At 37.2% G+C, this 26,371-nt stretch overlaps 1 long non-coding RNA gene across 1 annotated transcript; it reads left to right on the forward strand.

Annotated features, from left to right (window-relative positions):
* Positions 1–1,193: 1,193 nt before the first annotated feature.
* LOC139041688 (uncharacterized) lies at positions 1,194–23,281 on the forward strand. Its single transcript, XR_011497356.1, has 5 exons — positions 1,194–1,384; positions 2,633–2,714; positions 13,349–13,470; positions 17,131–19,391; positions 22,212–23,281. It is a non-coding gene; the product is annotated as an uncharacterized lncRNA (long non-coding RNA).
* The last annotated feature ends 3,090 nt before the right edge of the window (positions 23,282–26,371 follow it).

Raw genomic sequence — 26,371 nt, forward strand, 5'->3', positions numbered from 1 at the left:
AGAAGCCATGCTGTGGTGGCAGCTCATGTAGAAAAACTGGAAGAACTTAGAACTATATGAAACTATGTACTGAGGATTTGGAGGGGAAAAAGGAAGAAAGAAAAAGGAGGAAGATTGGCAATAGATGTTAGCCTAGGGTGAATCTTCCCCTGCAAGAAAAAAAAAAAGAAGAAGAAGAAAGAAAGAAAGAAAGAAAAATGAGATATTTCTCTATAACAAAAAGAAGAAAAATCCAGCAATTTAATCAGAGTATTAAAAATACACTGATGAATTGGAACAAATAGGTTCCATCTCAAGAACACTGTCTCCGAGTTTAGTTACATTAAAGTGAAAATCTGGTGGTGTAATTTTGGTTTAATGTAGGGAAGTGTTAGAAAATCCACTCTGATGTTAACAGGATCTTGACTCTCACATTATTTGGTTGAGTAGATTCCAGAAAAATATTTTCCTACTCATATATTCTCAGAAAACCAACAATTGGAATAATTCAAATCAGGAAGTAACTAGTATACATTTTAGGCTGTCTAACCCCTTATCCTCTTGGCCATCTCTGAGTCAGTCATCAAACTAAGGAGCTGCTCCACAGATAAAGCAGTCTCTAAAATGAGAAAGACAGGGCACCCTTGCCCTGACCTGCAGGCGGAAGACTAGGAGAAAGGATATGTGACATGACTGACTCATTGTGAAAATGTGGGAAGGAAACACTGTTTCATTTTATTGTATCCCAGTGACTACGTAGTTTGTAAAACCTATGGATTGAACCAAATAAGGTTACGTTAGCTTAAAATTTCCTCTCCTTATGATGTAATTTATACTATCTTATTTAATGGCTCTAAACAATGCACTCTTGTAACTCTGTGTGTAAATGTAAATAAAAAATAATGTGATAAAAGTGGGGAAAAACCCAAGAACAAAAAATTAACAAGATAAATTAAAAAAGAAAAAAATATATTTAAAAAATACTAATGTGAGTGCTTAAAGGGAAAGACCTAAGTTATTACCTTACCCACCTCAACCTCCTAGGGGCCTAACGTAAGGATTTGAACATATAAGGACTTCAAGATCCACTTTTTAAATTTAATGCAAATATTCAAAATAAAATTAAAATCAGACTGGCTGTTTCTGAAGAAGTTCCAAACTTAAGCATTTGGTTTTCTTTACACATAATGAAAAATTCATTTGCTTACAGAATCTTGGCAACTCCAGGAAATTCAGTGAAACTCTCAAGGTGCTGAAGATTACCGAAAAAGGATTGTCATCAGAGCCATTACACAGGTAGTCATTGTCCCTGATGCTCCCCTGACTGGAATTGCTCCTGATGAAATGCAAGCTCGTCCATCCTGTGTGACTAAAGGTATTAAAAGCTATGAAGAATATGGACAGGGTAAGCCATGATTAATTGCTTAGTGCAATGAAACTAATCCAACATATACGTGAATCTTAGTATTTAATGCTCAGTACAAAAAAGGAACTTGTGATGTTTTAACACACCTTTAAAACCGTTTATGCAAATACAGTCATCCTTCCAAATCTGCAGGCTCCACATCCCTGGATTCAACCAACCACGAATTGAAAGGACTGCAATGGTTGCGTCTGTACTGTATTATCTTGTCGTTATTCCCTAAACAATACAGCGTAACAACTATTTACATAGCACTTACATTGTATTAGGTGTTATAAGTAGTGTAGAGATGATTTAAAGTATATGGGAGCATGTGAGTAGGTTATATGCAAACACTACACCATTTTTATGAGAGACTTGAAAATCTGCAGATTTTGGTATCCATGAGGGATCCTGGAGCCAATCCTTTGGAGATACCAAGGGATGACTGTATATTCTTTTGCCTTCCTAAGAATTTCTACTCATGAACTCTCAACTCAATAATAGCAGTATTCTAGAGAAATTAAACAATCTAACTTAATCAGATATAAACTTTCCCAGGTTGTCATTTATCTAGCATGAACAGGTTTAACGAGATCTATTGTACTGCTGTTTATTTAGAGCTGCCCATAGGTCGATAGGTTAAAATATGTTCCTGTTTCTTTTCAACAAACAAGGAAACACATTCACACATACAATAGTCTTCCCTCACCCACCGTTTTGCTTTCCATGGACAACTGCAGTCCAAAATATTAAAGGGAAAATATTAGAATATTAACTGGAAAATTCCAGAAATACACAATTCATAAATCTTAAATCATGTGCCATTGCAATGAAAGATTGTGTTGTCCCACTCCATGCTGCTAGGGACATGAATCATCCCTTCATCCAGTGTACTCATGCCATATACACTAAACACCTGTTAGTCACTTAGTAGCTATCTGCGTTATCAGATTGACCATTGAGGTATCGCAATGCTCGTGTTCAAGTACCTTTATTTACTTAATAATGGCCCCAAAGAACAAGAGTAGTGATGCTGGCGCCTAAGATATGCCAAAGAGAAACCATAAAGCACTTCCTTTAAGTGAAAATGTGAAAGTTCTCAATTTAATAAGAAAAAGTCGTATGCTGAGGGTACTAATATCTACAGTAACTTTATTTCAGTATGTTGTTCTAAGTGTTCTATTTTAGTATTAGTTACTGTTGTTAATCTCTTACTGTGCCTAATTTATAAATTAAACTTTGCCATAGGTATGTATGTACAGGCATACCTTGGAGATACTTCTTGAAGTTTTGGGCCAAACCACTGCAGTAAAGTGCATGTCGCAATAAGGTGAGTCACACAAATTTTTTGGTTTTCTTTCTTTCTTTTTTTGAGGAAGATTAGCCCATCCACCACCGATCCTCCCATTTTTGCTGAGGAAGATTGGCCCTGAGCTAACATCTGTGCCCATCTCCCTCTATTTTATATGTGGGATGCCTGCAACAGCATAGCTTGATAAGTAGTGTGTAGGTCCACTCCCAGGATCCAAACCGGGAAACCCCAGGCTACCAAAGTTCAGTGCGCGAACTTAACTGCTACGCCACTGGTTTTTTGGTTTTCCAGTGCATATAAATGTTATATTTACAGAATACTGTAGGTTGTCAAGTGTGCAATAGCATTATGTCTACAAAACAACATATGTACCTTAATTAAAATATACTTTATTGCTAAAAAATTTGAACCATTCTCTGAGCCACCAGCAGGTTGTAACCTTTTTGCTGATGGAGGGTCTTGTAAAAAAAGCAATATCTGTGAGGTGCAATAAAACAAGGTACGCTTGTGTAGGAGAGGAAGACTTTTCCTCTATCCAATGTGGGTTCGTCTGGCCAGAGAACGAATTAAATTCACATGAGCAAAAAAACTCACCACTCTTGCTTCCATTGGACTCTGCCGGCAGAGACCCGGGGGACTGACATGGTAAGAACTCTTACCTCTTGCCGGCTCTCGTCAGGGGTCCGGGATCTCTCAGCCACAGCAGTCCAGGAGCAAGCAGTGTCCAGCCAGTGAAATTTTATTCCATCCAAGTCGCCAAACTGTAGGGGAAGAAGACATTTCCTCTATCCAAAGTGGGTTCGTCTGGCCAGAGAACGAATTAAATTCACATGAGACAGAATAGCAAGAGAAAATTAAACAAAGCTTTATGAGGACCATGGCCCGGGGCCTTTCTTCTCAAAGGAAGAAAGGGCACAGAAGAAGTGGGGTGCACGGAGTGGTTATATACCCCCAAACAGGATATTTCACATATGATTGAAATGTCCCTCCCACAATAGTCACAAGATTGCCCTGTCAGCACAGTCAGTGCTTGATGGACACAGCAGGTAGTGGGTCTGCTATCTCAGTGGGCGTAGCAGGAGGCAGGTCTATTGTCTTGAGCTGGGTGGTCACAAGTGAGTGCAGCAATCAGTTCCTAGCCTAAGAAAAGATGCTTAATCCTTAAAGAAATGCCAACGTTGAGAGGGGGAGGGAAGTCAGTTACAGGAGGTTACCAGACTAGCACAATAAAATGCAGATTTAAGTCCTTGCCATCCCCATTAATCAAGAGTTTCTAGAGACAAGGTCATCTCCCCTTCTTCCTGGTGCAGAGGGAGATATCTTTACAGATGGAGAGTTCCTTTACAATGTAAATGTCTCCTAACAAAGGGCAAGCAAGTTCCACTCCTCAGAGCCTCCTTCCCTGTCCCAGTTTATCAAAAGCAATCAGCCTCAAATAATCCTCATGCCAAAGAGACGTATCTTGGGGTGGCCAATTCCAGTCCCCACACTTGCATAGGGAAAAAATCATAGTACAGTCCATGTCACTTAACAAAGGGAATATGTTCTGAGAAATGCATCATTAGGTGATTTTGTTGTGTGAATATCATAGAGTGAACTTACACATACCTAGATGGTATAGCCTACTACACACCTAGGCTATAGGGTGCTAATCCTATGGGACCACCCTCATATATGCGGTCCATCTTCAATCAAAACGTCGTTATGCAGCATGTGACTGTATATATAGGGCTCAGTACTATGCGAGCTTTTAGGCATCCACTAGGGGTCTTGGAACATATCCTCTGTGGATCAGAGGGGCCTGCTGTATAAATCAAAACATCAGAGACCATTGAACCGAGGTGCCAGGACACAACTGAGAATCAGTACAGGGCCAAAATTATAGCAACAGTTTCTGACAAAGGTGAAGGGTGATTCAAGTATAGAAATGGTAGAATTTGTAGCAAAATTGGTGATCTGGATCAGCAAAGCAAGATAGGAGACATTTTCAATCCCATTGTGTTATTCAGGAAAAATAGGTTATGTTTTAGTAACAAAATGAACCCTGAAATCTCACCAGCTTAATATATAAAAATTTCTGTCTCCTTCACACAAAGTTGGCTACTCTCTAGAGCAGTGCCCTTCCCAGTTACTACAGATATCCAGGCTATTTCTATCTTGTAGCTCCATCAGTGGAAATTCTTGTTTTCCAGGGTGGTTGTGTTGGGGGAAAAAAGAGACCTGGGGATTGTTTGGACTTTACATTGCTGAGGCTCAAGAGTGGCATGTGTTCTAAGGCACAGACCATGGAAGTCATCAACTATTTCACGTGCTTTCCTACATTTCCAAGTCCCTATGTAGGTAGTTTGGGACAATGAGATTACTTCTAGCCAATGGGTTATGAGCGGCAATGGAGTGCTGCCTCCAGGATGAGGCATTTAAGAGCCAGTGTGAGTTCTTCAAGCTTTCTCTCCCCCTGTCATGTGACTGTAGTTCCAAATGGCCAAGTTACAGGATTAAAAAAAAAAAGACCCTGATCACCAAGTCACTGTTTAGGAGGGAGCTGCCCTACAGAGCTACTGGGCACACAAATGACTTTGTGTGGGCAAGAGTGAAGCAAAGTTGTATTTGCCAAGCCTTGAGATTTGGAGTTTATTTTACAATCTAACTCAGCCTATCTTTACTGATGTCCCAGTGAAGATGAGTGCTTCAGAGCTCAATTCTCTGATGGAGGAGGTCCTAAGGAGCTCAGTTTCCCAGTCCTAATATTGTTGAAAGATGCATATACAACTCAAAGTGACAGTAGTACATAAACAGGGATAAGGCTATGTGACTAGAAATGTGTCTATCCAGTTTAGAAGCAGAGATACATTTTGAATATGACAGCTAATTCTAATTCTAACTAATAATGTAGATTGCACATAGTTTGAAATTACTTAATGGGAGACACACATCCTTGCCTCTGGGAGGCATGAGTGGGAACCTCGTGATTGGGAAATATACAATCCGAAAACCAGGACAATACGTTTATGATTTTGCTTTCAGTGTTGAATCCTTTGGTTTCTATCAAGATATATGAAGTCAGGTTTATGACTAAAAAAGCCACTTTTTCCCTTTCGTGCGATGAATCAGAGGCAATTGGCAGGAGGTGAGAGCTAAACGTAGATTAACAGAGAAAGATTTGCTAAGCTGTCAAATACTCTCCTTTAAAACCAATAGCAGGAAACAAAACATCCAAGTGCTGCTTTAAATTTATGGGACTATTGCAAACCTAGGAATTTTCAATACCTAGTGCAATGTAAGAGAGAAGTCTTGAAGATACCTCTTAGAGAAGAATGGAAAAATCAGTCATGTTATGAAGTGATTGATAATAATAAAATATTTCTTTCCCTGTTTATATTTCCTTAATAATTGTTTTTAAATATCTTAGTCTTTTAAACATGTTACCCTTTGTTGTGGTACGGGAAAAAAATGACAGATGAATATTCAGAACCTCTTACATCTCTCACATAGCAGGAGAATTTTTTCCTTTGTCCCCTTAATATGGGGCTTGGTTGTGCAGCCTGAATAATGAGTGAGGAAGGAAACAGTAAGACCAGTAAGTTGAAACCCCTCTGATTGATTTTCACTGCTCAGGACTGAGAGTTTTTGTAGAAGAGAAAGCGGGACAAGGCACAGACCAGAGAGACAAGAGATTGGGCTCGTTGAAAGGAAGAGATTTAAGAAGATTTTAGAAAGTGGGGGAGAAGATTGGGACTAAGTCGCCACATTGTGATGAGTGGGTCTTTGGGGCAACTGAAGAATAGATGAAGAGGATTTTTAATGTTGGGTCTGTGTTATGGATGGAAGCCTTCTTTCAGAGAGGATTCAGCAAAGATTAAAGACTCTCTCTCTCTTAATAAAAGATGATTTTTCTAAAAGTAATAAAATGCTGAAATGGGCCAAAGAGTGATTAACTTTATAGATTTTTCTGACTTTTAACAAGATATTTTAATTTTCTATAAAAATATATTTAACCAGCTGTCATTGTGCTACACCAAGCCAATAGGAAAACATCAAATAGTGATGGATCAATGTGGTCAATCACTTAAAGAAAATTCTCAGGATGACAGGCTGGGATCAGAATATATATTTCAATGAGAAATACTTCCACTTATAAGTGACAGAAACTGTGCCCAACAGGAGCTCAAGAACAGAGGGATACTTTTCTTACATAACAAGAGATCTGAAAATAGGCTTCTGTTGGCATTTGTTGAGCAGTTCAATGGTGTCAGTCCTAGCAAGTGTGTTATTTTCTTTACCTTTCTCTCATGATTGAAAAGTGTCTCTGCCACGTTACAGTGGCAGGTCCTTAAGAGGAGAGAAAAACTAGTTTGGTCCTTATAGCTCATGGCAAAGGAAAAGGATGACACAGGAAGTGGAGTGGCCCTGAGAAGACAGTGGAATGGCTTTTGTGTAGATCAATATTACCTACTTCAATCTTATTTCTAGGGGTACCCCACAAAGAGCAATATTTTTGGCTTTTTATGACTTTCCTGTGAGTATCCTCACCATTCAGATATTGCCAACTAACCTGGTTAATATCAGATTGAAACCAGAGTTAGGGAATAAGGATGTATCTGGGCCCTGAGGCATCACTTACCCCTTCCATCCACTCTCCTCTCAAAATAAAAATCATTTCATGAAACAGTATTGATATAAGCAATTTGGCATCTATTTGTACAGCTAGAAAAAATCAGGCTCAGCATGCTCTGCTTTGGTGGCCCAGGGTTGTGTGTTCGGATCCTGGGCATGGACCTACACACCACTCATCAAACCATGCTGTGGTGATGTCCCACATATGAAATAGAGGAAGATTGGTACAGATCTTAGCTCAAGGACAATCTTCCTCACCAAAGGAAAAAAAATATCAGACTCTCTAATTCTCAAAATGAACTGCCTCTCAGTAAGAGGAGAAAGTTGTATCATCAAGGATTTTATGTGCAATATGCAATAGCTACTGTATTTTATAATTCTAAGATTTTTAACAACATCAAAAAAATGGAAGTTCTGTAGGCACAGATTGAGTGGGTCATGACTTAGTTTGGGGTCATGACTAAAACCTTTTATATTTCCACCTGGATGATAGAGATCTGAAAACTTGAGAGGTTTCCAACTAAACAGAGTAAAATCGATATAACTTCTGCTCCCTACTAACTAAATGCACCTTCAGGCGCATCTCAAATAATGCAATAAATTTTAGCTTCCAGCATCCTCATTTTGTGTGGCGGCACTTTTTTCTATGCACTGTTCACATAAAGCTGCTCCAGTCTGCCCCTGTTCAATGGATATGAGCATCTTTCATCTGAGACATTAAAATCCTGGGCCATAGTGAGGAAGTATTTGTTAGAGTATTTTTATCTTCCTTACTGTGTGGAATTTATTGCCACATCTCTCATTTAGGGTTGGTCTGAGGTTAGACCTTGACCGCTTCCAGATACACTCCCATGAATGTTTTTCACCTGAGTTTACTTGTCCCTTTTGAAGTTGAAGAGCTGGGAGTGCCCTGAATGGATAGGTTTGGCATCAACAGAAAGCTGAGTTTTTTCAGGTGGCTTGTCAGATGAAAAGAACAGAATACAACTGTGGAAAAAGGTATTTTATTGCACAACATGCAAGTATTTGTATTAACTTGCAGAACACGTTTGATAAAACACACCCAAACCAAGATAAGTAACATATAAATAGCCTATTCTTCCTACTAATTCTAGCACAATAAAGAATGTTTCAATTTCCTCATCATTACAGAGAGTATTCAAAAAACAGTTTTTGCTGCTGTACTGATAAAATATAAATCTGTCAAGAACTGATATACAAAAGGCGGAGCAAACATAGGAGTAAACCATATATGAAGAGGTGTTCTACTGATGCAAGTCAACCAAAAGATCGTTTTCCAAAAAACATTCATATTCTTTTATCTGTTATTGATGAGAATGAGTATGATAAAAATAACAGCTACTCTTTATTGAGTGACTTAAAAACTATCTGGTGAGAAATAAATTTTAATTTGTTTTCTAAACCACTTTATTGAGGTATGATTAACATACAAAAAAACTGTATGTAGTTAATGGTTACAACTTGATGAGTTTGGAAATAAGTATACATCTGTGAAAGCATCATCCCAATCTATCCTGTAAACTTCTCCATCACCAGCAAAACTTTCCTTATATATATTTTAATTTTACATTAGCCCATTGAATCTCCACACCAACACTAAGCGGTAGGTATTGCTTTTACCAATTTACAAATGAGGAAAATGTACCCTGAAAGGAGTCATCATTTGCCTAAAGTCAAACTGAATGTTGTAGAACTGAGAATGGAATTCAAGTTCTTAATTCTTCAAAGCCTATTTAGCTACTGTTCTTTTTTGCTTCTCAATCTTTAGAATTTATTCAAAGAAGATAGTGGAAAGGAATGAAAAAATCTTGTCTATGTATCTGCTTATTGCAGCATTATTTATAATAGAAAAAATTTTGAAATCATTAAAATTTGTGGAGAGTATCAATAAGTAAAAATGTTCATAGTAGGATTGTCAATGAAAAAAAGCTCATTATACAAAAGATAGTTGATCCATAGCAATAAGCAATAATTCTACTTCTATGGGCAGAGATTTGGAGAAATATGAACAAAAGAAAAATATTTATGATGGTGAAGTGTATACAAAGTTTAAGCATTTTAAGCAATCATGCAGTGCCTTCACTGTCTTATATGTGGACAACAGAACAAAATAAATAAAGGCTAAAAGTCTTCTTTTTAAATACAGTAATAGGAATTTTCACTCATAAATCCAAATTAAAGCAAAAGTTACAAAACAAAACAAATGTCTCTCCCTTCATCCTCTCCCTAGTGCCATGTTTCTTGAAAATTATCTTCTAGGTTCCTGATGGTGGGAGGTTCACAGGTATAAATTATCAATTGCAACTTTAGACCAGTGTTTTGGAAAGGGGCACTCTAAATCAGGATTGATTACCCAAATACAGACCTGCAGTGAGCGAGGGAAAGCATCTGTATCCCAGGGAACTTACAAAAACGTCAAGGTGAGATAGAGAGACAAGATAACTTCTGAGAAATAGAAGAGCCTCTGAAGGAACCAGATAAATGCCAAACAAAGAAACGAGGGCCAAGATCTTGGAGAGAAAGGAGCACGAATATGTTCAGTGCCACTTTGCTAATTTCCAAGGAGAAGTGGAGAAGCAAAGATTCCAAGCAGATATTTTAAGTCTTAGGGGAGTGGGAGAGAAAAGAGATGAGCTAGCGTTCAGATACCAGTAAGTGCTCTAGTAAACTTCCCAGACTTTTAACTTGAACCCTTCTTACCAAGAGCTATTTCTAAGGAATAAAGGGAACTGGAAAGAGATCAGCCCTCATAGAGGATGAAATTCAGCTTTAAATCACCTCAATGCTTTATTGGAATGAAGTGGTCTTCTGCTAATGTAAATGCCTGCAAAAGCAAAATAAGTCCACTGTGGAGGAAGATAATATCAAGAGCCTTAAATTATCACCTAAATTTTTCCTACTAAATTTCTGGCAAATTACCAGACATGCCAGGACACAAGACCAGGTAACTAAAAACCAAAAGAAAAAAAGCCAGGCAATAGAGAGACACAGATGATCCAGATATTGGAATTCAAAATAAGTGAGAATAATAATCTAAGAAATTAGATGGTAAGGTAGAGATTTTCGATAGAATACTAGAAACCAGAAAAAGAATCAAGTGAAAATCTTAGAACAGAAAATAGATAATTGAAATTAAGAACTCAATAGTGCTTTTAATAGCAGGTTCTCACAAGTGAAGATAGGAGACAGGAAATGGAAGACAGGCCAGAAGAAAATATCTCAAGGGAAAAGGATGGAAGGAAAATATACAAAATAATGTAGGAAACATATGTTAGTGACATGGTGAAAAGTTGTTGTTGTTTGGTGAGGAAGATCAGCCCTGAGCTAACATCTGTTGCCAATCTTCCTCTTTTTGTTTAAGGAAGATTGTCCCTGAGCTAACATCTGTGCCAGTCTTCCTCTATTTTGTATGCAGGATGCCAACACAGCATGGCTTGATGAGCAGCGTGCAGATCCACGCCCAGGATCTGAGCTCACGAACCCTGGGCTGCCAAAGCGGAGCACAGGAACTTAACCACTATGCCACCGGGCTGGCCCTGAAAAGTTCTAACATACGTGAAACTTGAGTTCAGAGAAGAGGTAATGGTGGGAGTAACATCTGAAGAGATAATGGGCAATAATATGTTACAACTCTTGTATGGATTAGAAAAAGAGGGTATGCATTCCAACTCATTTTATGAAGCTAGTATAACCTTGATATCAAAACCTGAGGAGAAAGATCACATGAAAGGAATATAGAGCCATCTCTTTCCTGAACATACATATAAAAATTTCAACCAAAATATAGCCAAATGAAATACAGAGATACTAAAAGAATGGTATAGCATAACCAAGTTTGGGTTATTCCAGGAATTTAATGCAATTAAACACATAACAGGGCTGCCCCGTGGCAGAGTGATTAAGTTCGCGCTCTCTGCTTCAGTGGCCCAGGGTTTCGCCAGTTTGGATCCCGGGTGTGGACATAGCACCATTCGTCAGGTCGTGCTGAGGCGGCATCCCACATAGCACAACCGGAGGCACTCACAACTAGAATATAATGGGGATCTCTGGGGAGAAGAAAATAAAAAGACTGGCAACAGTTGTTAGCTCTGGTACCAATATTTATGAAAAACAAAAAAATAAATAAAAATATAACAAAATAATGTAATTTACTAAATTAACAAAATAGAAGAGAACAATTATCTCAAACAGATGCAAGTATCATTTTATAAAATTTAACACACATCCATGACACACAAAACCTCTCAACAGTTAGAACAGAACTCCTTCAATATGATAAAGTTTAAGTACTGAAACATCACAGCAATCAAAACATAATGATACAATATGGAAAGTTTTCCCTGAAATTAAGAAGAAGACAAGGAACAAAAATGTCCACTATCACCGCTGCTGTTCAACATTGTGACAGAGGTCCAAAGTAAATAAATGAAAGGCATGTAAACTGCAAAAGAAGAGATAAAACATTATAATATGCAGTTGACATGGTAGTGACATTAAAAAAATCTATGGTCAACCTATAGGATTTGTGAATGTATTTAGCAATGTTGTTGGATACAAGGTAAGTATTTAAATATCAATATATTTCTGTTTACTGGTAAAAAGCAATTATAAAACCAAAGTAAAAACAAGTGTATGTTACACCAAAATTTTAAGACTGTATTCAAAGCTGAATCAAATAATTGTTGAAGTAGTGATAGGACATAAATTACCAAAGAAAAGTAAAGAATATAATACTTTATGTATCAGAGATCTCCCTTCACTCCCAGCTTCTGGTGGCTCCCAGCAAGCATTGGCATTCCTCGGCTTCTAGCTGCACCACGCTGCTCTCTGCCTCCATATTCAGACGGTCTTCCCTGTGTGTCTGTGTGTGTGTGCACGGCTCTTCTTATAAGGATGCTAGTCACTGGATTTAGGGCCATCCTTAAACCAGTATGATCTCATTACATCTGCAAAAATGCTCTTTCCAAAAAAGGTTACATTCTGAGGCCCCAAATGGCATGAATTTGGGGGGGACATTATTGAATCCACTATATGGTAGGAGGATATAAATTACGAAAAATAATGTAACATAATACTTCATTATGTGATACATTTTTCTCTAGGCTAGAGAAAAAGAGGTCAATGATTTCCCAAAGTTAGCTTATTTTAATTATATATTGATACTTGTTTTTAATAACTAGGAAGTGAGATATATATATATATATATATTTTTTTTTTTTTTTTGGCTGGGAAATATTTGCCCTGAGCTAACATCTGCTGCCAATCTTCCTGTTTTCTTCCTCCCCCAAACCCCAGTACATAGTTGCATATTCTAGTAGTAGGTCCTTCTGGTTCTTCTATGTGAGCTGCTGCCACAGCATGGCTACTGACAGACAAGTGGTGTGGTTCCACACCTGGGAACTGAACCTGGGCTGCCAAAGTGGAGTGTGCAAAACTTTAACCACTAGGCCATCAGTGCAGGCTCAATAATGTTTCTAAAATCTAATTTAGTGAAAAAGACATTAAAGTCAGTGTCAGAAAAACAGAACTTTGTTTACGGCATTATCATCAAGTGGCTTTGGAATTGAGCAAATCATTTAGCCTCTCCCGGCTTCAGTTTTTTCATCCGTAAGATGCAAACCTTCAACTATGTGAGTTTTGCAGTGATGTGTTCTAATTCTAATGCATATATATGTAAGTCAAACTAGTAAATAGAAAGAGCATTGAATTCTTAGAAGGATTCTTAGTCTAGTATTTAGAATGACTCTTCAATGTAATCATGAACGTGATTATGCAAATAAATGTATAATTCACTGATGATTCATTGATGAATCAAATGTAGATATGTTACTTATTTGAGCAATAGCTGATAAAAATCTTGAATAACAAGAAAAATACTGGAATAGAAAGTGCTAATGTGATTTGTGAGTGTTTAAAAATTTATAGTTATGTAAATGTTTACTTATTTATTTATTTATGCTTCTCAGCAACCCAGGATTTTTCATTATGTTTATTTTTATTTAACTTTATACCAACAGTGGCCTATGAAAACAAATTGAAAGTAGCTAATGAAGATACTCAGAGACCAGTTGAGCTGAAAGTCTTCCCAAGAAAGCAGCCCTATATTCCAAATGCTTTAGCTATGTCCTCTATCACCAAGGTAAGTACATTCTCTATGAAAGAACAGGGTCCAGCAAACGTATTTTGTTTTGTTTTGTTTTTGCTGATTTGTGTAGAAACAAATGTATGTAAGTGTATACAGAGAATCTAGGCATATAGGCAATTCTTTAACATTTACCCATTGAGTCATTGACTGACATCTACCTAACTAACACTACAAAATTCATCCTAGAAAACCAAGCAAATAAAATAAACAAGTGTGTGCTCTTACAAACATTTTGTAAATATGTAAAACCAAGCTCAATAACAAAGATACTTTGTAGTGTTCTTTTAAGGGATGTCTTCCAGACTGATGATACCTTAAATATCCCTAAAACACCAGCTCAATGACGCCTTGGATGAAAGATAACACCTTTTTTTCAACCTGGTAAATCCCTCCTTAAATGTAAAGGTAATTTCCATTCCTCCAAAGAGTTTGAATATATCCTACATCAGCATTACCTATCGAGAATTTTTTAATTTCAGAATCAGTAGACAAGAATGCACTTGAAAATCACTGAATAATGCCTGGAGTTGGGATAATTTTCCATCGTGGCTTCTTACTCATATTCTTTAATGATTACTTACCTTTCCTTCTCGACAAGATCTTCATCACTAGGCTACTTGCAGTGGGATATTAACAATTTAATCACATCTGCAGAATAAAATCCTAGAGCGAACTGTTAAATAATACATTTTTCTCCAGAACAGCTGTGGACCAAGTCAGCGAAGTCTGCACTGCCTCATTGCTAGGTAGTGTTGCCAAGTAACCTGGGGGTGGTCATAAATATAGCAATAAGTATATGTTTGGTGATTGATGTGGGAAATCTTTATGAAAATAAAAGTAATAATAGTCTCACAAGTCAGGTTTGGTTATCCTGTTGTGGCACATTCTTATGCAGTAGATCATGGAATATTGGAACAGTGATGTCCAAAGGCATTTGCAATTCCAAAATTTAAGAATGCCACTATTCACCTTCCAGAATTTTCAAGAATGAGTATACGTACCATTTAGTTCATACAGAAAAATAAAAAACAAATGTGAACAAGAATACACCCGGAAAGTCAACTGAGCTAATTAAATATCCGAAACATTTGTTCAATATACCAACCTTGTAGCCCATAATTGCAGATTATAGATATTTGGAGTCACTTAGAAAAAACCAGACACTTTGAATAGAATATCCAAAAATCCTGTGGAAATTATGTGTACATGCAACTAAATATTTTTTCCAATTTCATTTGAAGTAAATTTTATTTAAATTTTCCAAATTAATTGAAACCTTTCAATTTGTTATATACTATGTAACTTGGCTAAAAATCTTATGAGATATCTTGTTAATTATTGTATTGAATGACTCTGGTTGTCAATAACAACAAATTCTTTGCTTTGTGTTACATTGTGAAAGATTATATTTACGTCAAGTTGATGATATAATCTTTAATAATAAAAATAGAAATACTATATTTTCTCAGTGCTAAGGTGCCTTTTCTCTTTCACAGTTTCACTTTTTTTTGAAATTGAGATGCACCTTGTAATCGATATAAATATTTAATGTAGGTCATGAGGCAATAATTTCTTGTAACATAGGAAATGCGGCATGGAATAAGCCTTTAGTCTGTGTTAGGTGCTGTACTTGGCTTAAAAATAGTATGAAGTGAGGCAAAGAGCATTGGATTTAGAGATATTACCAATTTCTGCAACTAGACACATCACTAAGATTAAAAAGCAAAAATCTTGAACTAGCAAATAATATTTTTCATAAGCTGGAATTTTGGAGAGGCTACAATGATAACAATTGGTATAAGTAAAAACTCAAGGCTGGCATCGTTGTCTGTTTGGTTCATGGATATAGCCCTCGAATCTAGTATAACACGTGGCATGTAATAGAGGCTGAAAGAATAAACGTTAAATGAATATGTGAGCTGCTCAGGATTTATAAACATCTAAATATTTGAGTCAAATTAGATAAAAGTGATAAATATAGTTCTTATTTTGTACCAGGCCAAGTTCTAGTTGCCTTCCTCATATGAAGTCATTTAAACTCGTCAACCTTATGAAGTGGGTGCTGTTTTTTTTCCCGTTTGAAAACTTTTTTCCCATTTTGCACTTTTAAATAAATAATAAAATTAATATAATAATATTTAACTACCTTTAAGAGACTAGTCATTCAACCTGTTGGACATAATATAGGTCAGGTTAAGCAAGAGTTGATGAACAAAATCACAGTGGTATTAATTTGGAGATTACATGTTAAAAATAGGATAAGAACCCACCTATAACACACAAAATCAAAGTGTAAGAATTGCCAATATAGATAGTAGTATCTTTACAATAAGCTCATTATGAAATAATGTCTTTGGCAAACAATTATATAAATACACCCAAAAAAATTTATGAATAATGACTCCATTTAAACAGAGCTTATGCTTATTATGATACATTTTCTATGCGATTTCCAATAATTAAATGAAATTATTCAATAACTCACCTTCCATTTTGATGAGTGTCGACAAATAAGACCCAAGTTAGTTTTTGAATAACATATGCTGATGGTAATCTTGATTAATGAAAGGTTTGGATTTAGAACATCTTTTCTGGGGCCGGCCTGGTGGTGCAGCGGTTAAGTGCGCACGTCCACTTCGGAAGCCTGGGGTACGCCGGCTGGGGTCCCGGGTGCGGACATGGCACCGCTTGGCAAAAGCCATGCAGTGGTAGGTGTCCCACATATAAAGTAGAGGAAGATGGGCATGGATGTTAGCTCAGCCCAGTCTTCCTCAGCAAAAAGAGGAGGATTGGCAGCAGTTAGCTCAGGGCTAATCTTCCTCCAAAAAAAAAAGAACATCTTTTCTTACACCCAAAATGCAATCATAAGGCATTATGATTAGACATTGTAGTAAATGCAAAATCAATATCATTAACAAAGCCACAGTGGGGATATGTGGACAGGTTTTGTTTATTGTTCCCTAGTCAGCTTCTTGATGAATCAACCTCATAGTCTCTGTCAGTTCCAAACATTCTAGACAGGTGACGAAACACTGACCACCTCAGGTTCCCAGAACATTCTGCTGTAGGCCAGGCCAGACCAGATCAGAGCAGAACAGCAGGCTCTCCTTAGACTTCTTAACATAAAGATAACAGATTCTTAGAGTGCCATCAGAGCCTTTACCACATGGTGAAGTTGAGCAAGATTTTGTTCTCAAGTAGAGTCCGTGAGAATGAGGAAGAGGAAACTTATCTCTGAAGAGAGAATAATCCCATGTAGTTGGCTTGTACCAGAACTGGGTGAACAATTGATCAGAGGAGTAATTTAGAAGAAAAGATAAGTACGTAGGAATTAGAGTCAAAAGATTGATGTTCAAATGTCAACTTAACCACTTATTAGTAGTGTGAGACTTTAGAAGTCTATCTTTTCGAGATAGTGATTCTCTTACCTGTAAAATTTGATTAAGAAGACCAATTGTGAAGATGCTTTTTGACAATTAAATAAGAAAATATCTGAAAAGCGTTTAATATAGAGCCTATACATAGTAGACGACAAAAATTTTTGAGATGAGTCTTGAAAGCATTGTGTTACACTTTAAAAAGTTAGTTTATATGTCATACGAGCTTCTCTTTTCCTACTTTTAATTTTTATATTTTTTCTCTGAATTTTTGCAGATGACCAAGGACATGAACCAAATGCAACATACACAAAAACAAATAATTAAGCAATGAAGTTTATGAGAAAAGAAGGTTGAAGAACGATACACCTTTTCTACCACAGCAATGCTATTGTACATAAGTGCTAATGATTTACCACTGACCCAATTTATTATCTAGCATTAGAACCATCTTTCTTTTCAAAAGTATAACATGCGCTATGATGTGTCTTATGTTACTTCTTCCTAGGTCTTAATTTGTCTGATTGGCCTATTGGCACATCTACCGATCAAAATCTATAGTTTTTATTTCAGTTAAAGGTACTACTGAGGTTCAGGTTCTCACAGAAAATGAATCTGTACCTACACAGTCATGCTGCAGTGGCAGACGACAGCTCCCTCTACTGACCAACAGTGTAGAGGAAAGCACGCATATCTGATCCTACCTCTAAAAGCATTAAGAACTTACTTATCTTGTGGGTCTATAAGTGGGATGATATCTAGACAAATACACACATAATATGCATGCATGCAAACATACACAAAAACACAGGTTATCCACATTTTCGCTCCTGCCCCAATATACATAAGCCTGACAAATGCTGAGGATAGGCAAGGAGAGTTGATACAATTGAAAGGCATCCTCTTTTTGTATATAGGAGCACAATCCGGGTAAACTACTGTGAGTATTTAATAACAACCACGTAAATCTGCATCTCAGTTACCACGACTAGATTTTAATTTCATCCAGGTATGAAGAACTCAAGAATCAATAATGTCTGCATTAAGTTGAAGTGCAACTAAGTTTTTTTCATAATATTCATTAGTTTCTAACTGTTTCAGACTCTTTTTAATTTATTGAACTAATCAACTAATATTTTTCAGTTATCTATTCTGGGCCAGGCAAGATGCTAAGTGTTGGGGATGCAGCAATGAGCCAACGAAGCAAAATCTCTTCCTTCACGGAGATTATATTCTAGTGGGGAGAAATAAATGTTCATGTTAATTCATACTCAGTTTCTAAAGTCTTCCATGTATAAAAACATTTCAAATAAGTAAAAGTGAGTTTTAATCATTCCCTCAATGAAATTTGGAAATGTGAGGGTTTTTATTCTGTGTGTGTGTGGAGGGGTGTGGGGGAGATTGGCCCTGAGCTAACATCTGTGCCAAATCTCTTCTACTCTATGTGGGATGCTACCACAGCCTGGCTTGACAATTGGTGCTAGGTCCATACCTGTGAACCCCAGGATACCGAAGTAGAGTGTGCAAACTTAACCACTACACCACCAGGTTGGCCCCCAGAAATGTGAGTTTTGATTCTCTTACGATTGCTGAGACACTGCATTTGACCTGTTCCTTAGTAAATTTGTGCCTCTATTTCTAGTTTCCTGCTGACTTTTTAAAATAAATCCCCAAATGTTAATAGATAGAGATATAAAAATCAGATATTGTGATATGAAAAATGTGACAATCAGTGGTGCTCATGATATGGAATTCAGCAGGAGATATGCCTACATAAGAGAACTTACTGCTGTTTCTTTAAGACCTTGATCCTTTTCCAGTCTCTCCAAATTTGAGCCATCTCTATCACTAAATTTATTATTCTCCTCATTTACAGAGAGTTACAGAGAAATACTAAATAAAGCACGATTTGCAAAATCCCCATAAGCTTTGAAAGAGCAGGAAAGATTGTCAAAACAAAATTGTCTGTGTACAGACCCTAGTGGGGGTTTGTGTTTAAGGTTACCTTCTGTTGAAGGTCTGCTTTTAAGCTGCTGAGATTAGATTTCTGAAGCCAAAAGGTAACCTTTCCAATATGTGAGCATATCTGTGGAATCAAGACCCGGCCACAGAACACTGTTGTGTTACCATTTAGTTCGAGGCCGGTGTTGATTCCATTGGGCTGAAAAGTGACTTGCCACCCATGCTCAAGTACGTGGAGACATGAGATCCAGAGTTCCCAGCTCCTCCTCTTGTTCGTAATAACAGCATAATAAGAAACAGGTGACCTTGACAGTTACTGTCTCTCTCTACAATAAGGGGTTTGTTGAGGTCTCATCCTATAGAATACGCCCAAGTAGTAAGGAGCGTATTTATGTTTAGCTAACGTATTTTTCAAGGATCCTCCAATCCTTTCTCATCTATAGAGAATGACCATGAGAGGAAAATAAAGATACGAAGAGACTGTTGGGAGCATATCATGACCAAATAGCGCAGAAGAACAAACATTGGCGAGGTACAGTGAAGGTAGCATCGGAATGGCAACCATCTCCCAGAAAGGTAATTTCATATAAAATACTAAATAGGCCCACAGAGATGATTACAACGAGCACTGGAAAACAAACATCTCCGTTTTAATATTAAACTTCGTTACTGCTGTGTTATCCACACATTTCTTCTCTTCTTCCCTCTGCTGTTTTCATTGTCAGTTTGTGGAAGGGAAATGGTTCAAAACTATTTGCAGCAACTTTCTTTAAGTCAGATAACACATGCAGGCTAGTTCTTTCTCAGCCTTCAAGATTCTTATCCTAGTGCTAAAGAGTAATGCTTAATATGGCTGCCATGAAGTGATTCCAACTTTTTTTCTTGTTTGCAGAAAACTACTATTTTAATCATGTATTTATGTTTTTAAAAGGCTGAAACACGGAGTGGTAGATAATTTATAGAATTCTGTATCTTTTCAAGTGTCAGTGTTGATATGGTGTCCTGGAGGAAGAAACAAAGAACTTTCACAGCCGCAAGTCACTTTTGAAACTTCTTTACACTCTGAGGCAGTCCCACGTTGTAAGGCACAGGACTCATCTGAGAGAAATGTGAAGGGAGATTTAGAAGGTTAGGCTGGGGAGCTTACCTAATTCTCAATAATCTCACCTGAGTCAGTATGAGAAGTTATACCCCTTACTTGCAATTTTAATTTAAAATACCAGGGCCAGCCTGGTGGCATAGTGGTTAAGTTCGCGCACTCTGCTTTGGCGGCCAGGGTTCGCAGGTTCAGATCCTGGGTGCAGATCTATATACCACTCAGCAAGCCATGCTGTGGGGGCATCCCACATACAAAATAGAGGAAGATTGGCAGAGACGTTGGCTGATGGACAATCTTGTTCAAGCAAAAAGAGGAAGATTGGTAACAGATGTTAGCTCAGGGCCAATCTTCCTCACTGAAAAAAAAAAACTTCTCATGCAATTATGAAATTAACAATGCACTTGACTAAATAGCAATGTTATTTTTCTCTTGAGTTGTTTTTCAAACTTAGCTTTGAGGAGTGAAGACCGTATTCATTTTCTATTGCAGCTATAACAAATTACCACCAACTTAGTAACTTAAAACAACACAAATTTATTATCTTAGAGTTCTGCAGGTCACAAATCCAAAACAGATCTCACTGGACTCACATGGTGGAGTCAAGCAAGGTGGCATTCCTTCCTGGAGGCTCCAGGGGAAAGTTCATTTCCTGCCTTTTCTAGCTTCTAAAGCCATCCAAATTCCTTCATTTGTGGTCCTCTTCCTCTGACTTTGAAGCTAGCAACATAGCATCTCTCTGACGCTGCTTCTGTTATCACATCTCCGCCTCTGACTCTCCTCTTCTGCCTCCCTCTCCCACTCTTAAGGACCCTTGTGATTACATTAGGCCCAACCAGACAATACAGGAGAGTCTCCTTAATTTCAGGTCAGTAGATTGGCAACCTTAATTCCTTCTGCAACTTTAGCTCTCCTTTGCGATGTAACCTAACGTATTCACAGGTTTTGGGGACTAGGACATCCAAGGCGAGGACATCTTTGGGGGGCAGCAATTCTCCCTACCATGGAGACAGTGAGAGAAAACTACTTGAGTAAATTTAATAATATAGGGTCAGTTTATAAACTGACGTAGCAAAACTTGAATTAAAACCTTCAATTTCACCTCCAGATTACAGGGTGAATTAACAGTTCATTGTGGTCGCCTACTAATTTGACCAAATGCTACAGCTGAATCGATCATCTCTATGCTAATAATTCACTCAATTTTTATTCTAGCCTACAGACATAATTTTAATAATATACCCTAGAAATTCACTCAAATTTTAGAGACCATAATTGATTTTACAGTATCTTCTTTTGTTTCAAAAACAAGCAGATATAAAGATAACAACAATGTTTAAATAGTGAAAAATTCATTGTTATGCTCTTCTTTCTTTACCTTCTTCCAATGTATATAGGCTCTGATGAAGAAAAATGATGAATTTATGGAAGAAAAGAAAAATCCCCTTCACCAAGCAAAGAAAGTGAGAAATGAGAGAGAGAAAAGATAGGTTAAAAAGTGTACTTTTCTGTTGATAGTTTGGGCCTGGAGGAGTTTCAGTTAAAAGGTTTTATTGCATCTTGGCTGTCTCATGGCTCAAAGCTTTCATTCGCAGTTTTCGTGAATAATAATCTCTCATTTTTTCAACCACAATTTATGAAGCAAAGTGCTAGATTCTAGGATTATAAAGAGGAATGAGACAGAGTAAAGGCTCATTTTAGTGTAATAGGGAAGTCTGTTAAGAGAGATATTTATGGATATTAAAGCAACACTGAGAAAGGGTATCTAACACATCCTGGAGAACAAAAACAAAGATTCAGGAATAACTTCCTAGCAGATAGATGCTTGAGCTGAATACTAAAGCATAAGAAAGTCTGAGTCAGGCTGTGGGGGAGAAGTGGGACAGACATGCCAGGCTCAAGGAAAACCATGAATTAAGGAGCAGAAATGTGAGGGAGCCCTCTGTGGACCAGGAGGAACTCCAAACTTCTCATTCTTAGCCTGGTCAAATTCTTTTCATTCTTCAAGATATACTTCAAAAATGACCTGCTCTGAGAAATCTTCCCTAACCAGCCTTGTCTCATTAGGCCTCCCCAGTAATTCATTACCATAGCACCCTATTTATTGGTATTTACTAAAATCTTTAATTATGTTAATGTATCTGTTTAGCTTTTGCTTCTCTTCCCCCTCTCTAGAATCAAAACTCGATCAGACATGCTATCATTGTCACATTTTCCTAAAATTTTTTATTAATGAAATATCTGCTGAGATTTTTAATGATAATTTCTTGTAAGTTTCTTCCCTATTCTTCTTATTTCAGCTGCCCCACGAATTGCAAGAAATCATAATGGAGCTGGAAAAAATCCAGGAAAATTTGAAACTTGTATATGGCCATTCAAATGTAACAGTGCCCCCAGAGAAGATAATACACTGGAGATCTGAATGTAGAAGCAGAACAAGAGAGTATAAACAAGCTTGGAAAATGTCATCCTTTCTCATGGCTTTAGGATAATTAAAATAATTTTTCTTTTATTTTGCAGGGAAAGATTCACCCTGAGCTAACATCTGTTGCCGATCTTCTTTTTTTTTTTCCTCCTCAAAGCCCCAGTACACAGTACATATCCTTACAACGTATCCTACTTCTAAGTTGTTCTAGTTCTTCTATGTGACCCACTGCCACAACATGGCAACTGGCAGACAGGTGGTGTGGTTCCGTGACCAGGAAGTGAACCCTGGGCCGCTGAAGTGGTGAGCGCCAAACTTTAGCAACTAGGCCATCAGGGCTGGCTCTAAAATAATTAACAACATTAATCTGGTTGCCCTTCAAATAAATATCCTTCTGGTGTTTGAATTTGTAATACAAGATGGTGTATTAAATAATTGAAACCATCTTGTTGCTTGACATCCATGAGGAATATAGTTGAAGGCATTTATTTCATGCATATCCAAATGCATAGATGCTATTTTCTTTTACAGGTTTATTTTTTCCCCCTAAAAAGATCTTTAAAAAATTATTTCAGGGGCCAGCCCTGTGGCCAAGTGGTTAGGTTTGCATGCTCCGCTGTGGCTGCCCAGGGTTTCGCTGGTTCAGATGCTGGGTGCAGACATGGCACCACTCATCAGGCCATGTTGAGACAGCGTCCCACATAGCAGAGCCAGAAAGACCTACAACCAGAATATACAACTATGTACTGGGGAGCTTTGGGGAGAAGAAGAGGAAAAAAAGATTAGCAACAGATGTTAGCCCGGGTGCCAAAATTAAAAAAAAAATGACAATAAGACCATCATTATCTTCATAAGGGCTCTGAGGAGTATTTTAAATGAAAAACTCTAGAACCTAAAATAATTTTTTACATATACATATGTATGTGTGTGTGCATATATGTATATGTGTGTGATATATATATGTAAAATGATATATGTTAAGAAATAATCATGTTAGTTTGCAGATACTCACCCCCCAACCACCCCTTCTTATATAACAACATTCTTAACTAAGTCCTCTGCTGTTTTGGAGTCTTACAATGGCTGACTGCCCCTTCTATACCAAGTTATAACTGGCCACGGATAGCAAAATCCAAACTCAGTGATGACGTAGGGTTATTCTTCCTCACGCTGACTCACTGTTTATTGCTCCTCTACTTGACTCTGACTCTCACTCAGCCTCAACATTTGCTTTTACCTAGAAAAGACCCAATCCTGAAGCAACTCCGCACATGGTTGGTCAACTCTAGCCATCAACCCTATCAACTCTTTCTTACTGGGTTTTGGTTTCTCACTTAGCTCTTAGAATGTTCTTTCCGTAAGGGTAAAAAACTGCTCTAGCCTGAGGCACCTCCTTGTCGTGGGTTGAGCAAATACCTGTCCACATCCCATACTCCATACCCACACCCACACCTACACTGACACACAGACACACACATACATATGCCTTCTTAGGCAGGAAATAAGGAGTTAGTTTTCCAGGACTATGGTTTTTATTTTACTTTCTTTCTAGGAGCTGGTAGCTTAGAGTCGGACACACAGCATGTACGCAATACGCACTGATGAAGTCTCGGCCATAATGTAGCTCACAACCACAGCATCTAAATTACTTTTCGGATAAGGCAAAATATTCCCTATACCTAACTTCGCATGAGAGAGATGTTCTCTTTTTTTTAATAAAAAAAAATCAGTAAAATTTACTTATAAGTAAGAAACATAGGTCTTAAACAGAGTTTCCTAGGATTAAAAGCAAAAAAAAAAAGAAAACAAAAAAACAAAACATTCCTTTTTATCTTAATAAGATGCCTTGTTCAAAAACGGACCATTGCATCTAGCCTAAAAAAAAAGAAAGATAAACACACAATTATTTCTATTTCCAGTTGGTCTGGACAAAACCAGAATGATGGAGCCAGCCAAGCCAGAGGCAGTAACTTCCCCAGTCAAGATTATCCTTTAAGAGTCCAGAAAAACTGGGAGGACATTTCAGTTGCATTCTCTTCCTCATCCGGTTTCTGATCAGTTATCAGTGTTAACACTTGATCTTCAATTACTAATATACTTCTTGATTTTCAGTGGTGAAATGAAATCATAAATTGTCTTACAAATGCCACATTCTCTTGCTATATTTAAACTTTTACATGCACTTTAATATAACAATTATCTATTTTACCCTTATTATCACAACCTTCTCAGATTTACCACTTGGCCGCTGGGCCAGCAGCCTATTTTGACTTACTTTAATCCCTCCAAAACTATGCTCTCATTCCACAGTTCTTTATAACACTGATATTTCATAGCATCATAGCAAATTAAACATGAGAATAGTTGACTAAAATCATCTGAACTTTCTACTTAGCACCATTCAACTATTCTCTTCCACCACTAGAGATACATGGACAAAGTTTAGATGGCTGATTGATAGGCTGGGAAGTTATGAGAAAGATGCAAGAATCAGGAAAGTCATTGGAGTAGATGTTATTTGAAGTTCATGACAGGTCTGAGATTCCGTGACTGTGACATTGCCGAAAGCAGTTTTATTCTCTCCCAACCCAATGTGCGTGTAACACTGACTAACTGGGTTTTACATTTACATAACACTTAAATTCTGTTTTGTAAATTTTTAAATAAAGTCAAACTATTAAGCCGGGACCATTTGTTTAGTGCTACACCCTGGTTTTTGCATCTCTTGGTGTCATGGAAATATCAAGTCTTTCTGTAACTTATGTAATGAAGGAATTGCTGTTCTGTTCTGATTTAGTTATGCACTGTTGCAACACAATTTTTATTTCCATGACTTTTTTTTTAGCAAAATATTTACATTTTGTAAATAGTCAAAATCTTTTCTAAAATTTTATTTTTCTCTTTTTAGGCTGTAAAAATGTTTGTATTCTGTGTTAAAATTAGTTACATTTTCTTTTACGACACAACAGATAATTTTTTAAAATACATATAGACATATTATGTTTTAACAAATAATTCAATCATTTTAAGATATGCCTATTGTTGAGATTTTCCACTAAATGTCGTTTTGTCCATGATGTTCTCTCAGCTCCAGCCATTTAAATTACTCAGGCTCTAGACCTCGACTCCTGTCCTTAAGTAACTGGAGTTATAAATACTGACTCTGAGAACAAACTTGACCATTAACCTGGCATTAACCATGCCCAACTATAAATCCCTTAACCATTATCAAAAGATAATAAAAGAAAAACAAAAACAAGCATAAAATTTGAAACAGAATCACGTTATTTAAATGTTTATTAAGACATTCATATTAACAGCTGGATACTTTATATATAAAATTGATATTGGCCAGGATAACTCTAGCATCTGTTTTTAGCAGGCTTTCAAGACTTAAGATAGCAATCCATCAGCACTTTCTTGCCTTTAGCATTTGTAAGGTAATAATTAACTGCTTCAATTAAAGGCCATTGAGGGACTTGTACCATGCAGCCCACACGGAAATCAAATGTATGGTTTTCCCAATGTTTTAATCAACTGAAATATAAACATAATATAGTCTTGATGAAGGTGAAGAGCACAAGAAAAAGTCTATATTAAAATATCTCCATGTTACCTTTCACTGTGTTGCTGGGCACCCTTTCGAATAAATACATTACATTAGCAATGCTTTCCTTTTATAGAGGATAAGAAAAACACGTATACTTGATTCATTTTCTTGCGGTAAACTGAATCTGGGTTTGGGAAGGCAAATATAGTCTGCAATTCAGTTAAATGTTTCACTGCAATACCTGCCTACTCTGAGGAGTTGGGATGGAGGAAGATGTATTTGAAAAGCATCAGGTGAGAAGTTGAGGAACACTAGCTCCCCATTCACCAGCTGTGTGACTACGGGTAATGTCACATAAACTCACTGTTGTGCCTAGAATAGAATGAGAGGATTTGACCATATGAGCATTTTGCAAACTGGGCCCTGGAGGGCTAGGTTTCCCAGGATTTTCAAACATTCGTCCCTCTAAACTTCCAGTTGCTCTC

The sequence above is a fragment of the Equus asinus genome, chromosome 23 (assembly GCF_041296235.1).
Source record: "Equus asinus isolate D_3611 breed Donkey chromosome 23, EquAss-T2T_v2, whole genome shotgun sequence".
In the NCBI taxonomy this organism is placed as follows: Eukaryota; Metazoa; Chordata; class Mammalia; order Perissodactyla; family Equidae; genus Equus; species Equus asinus.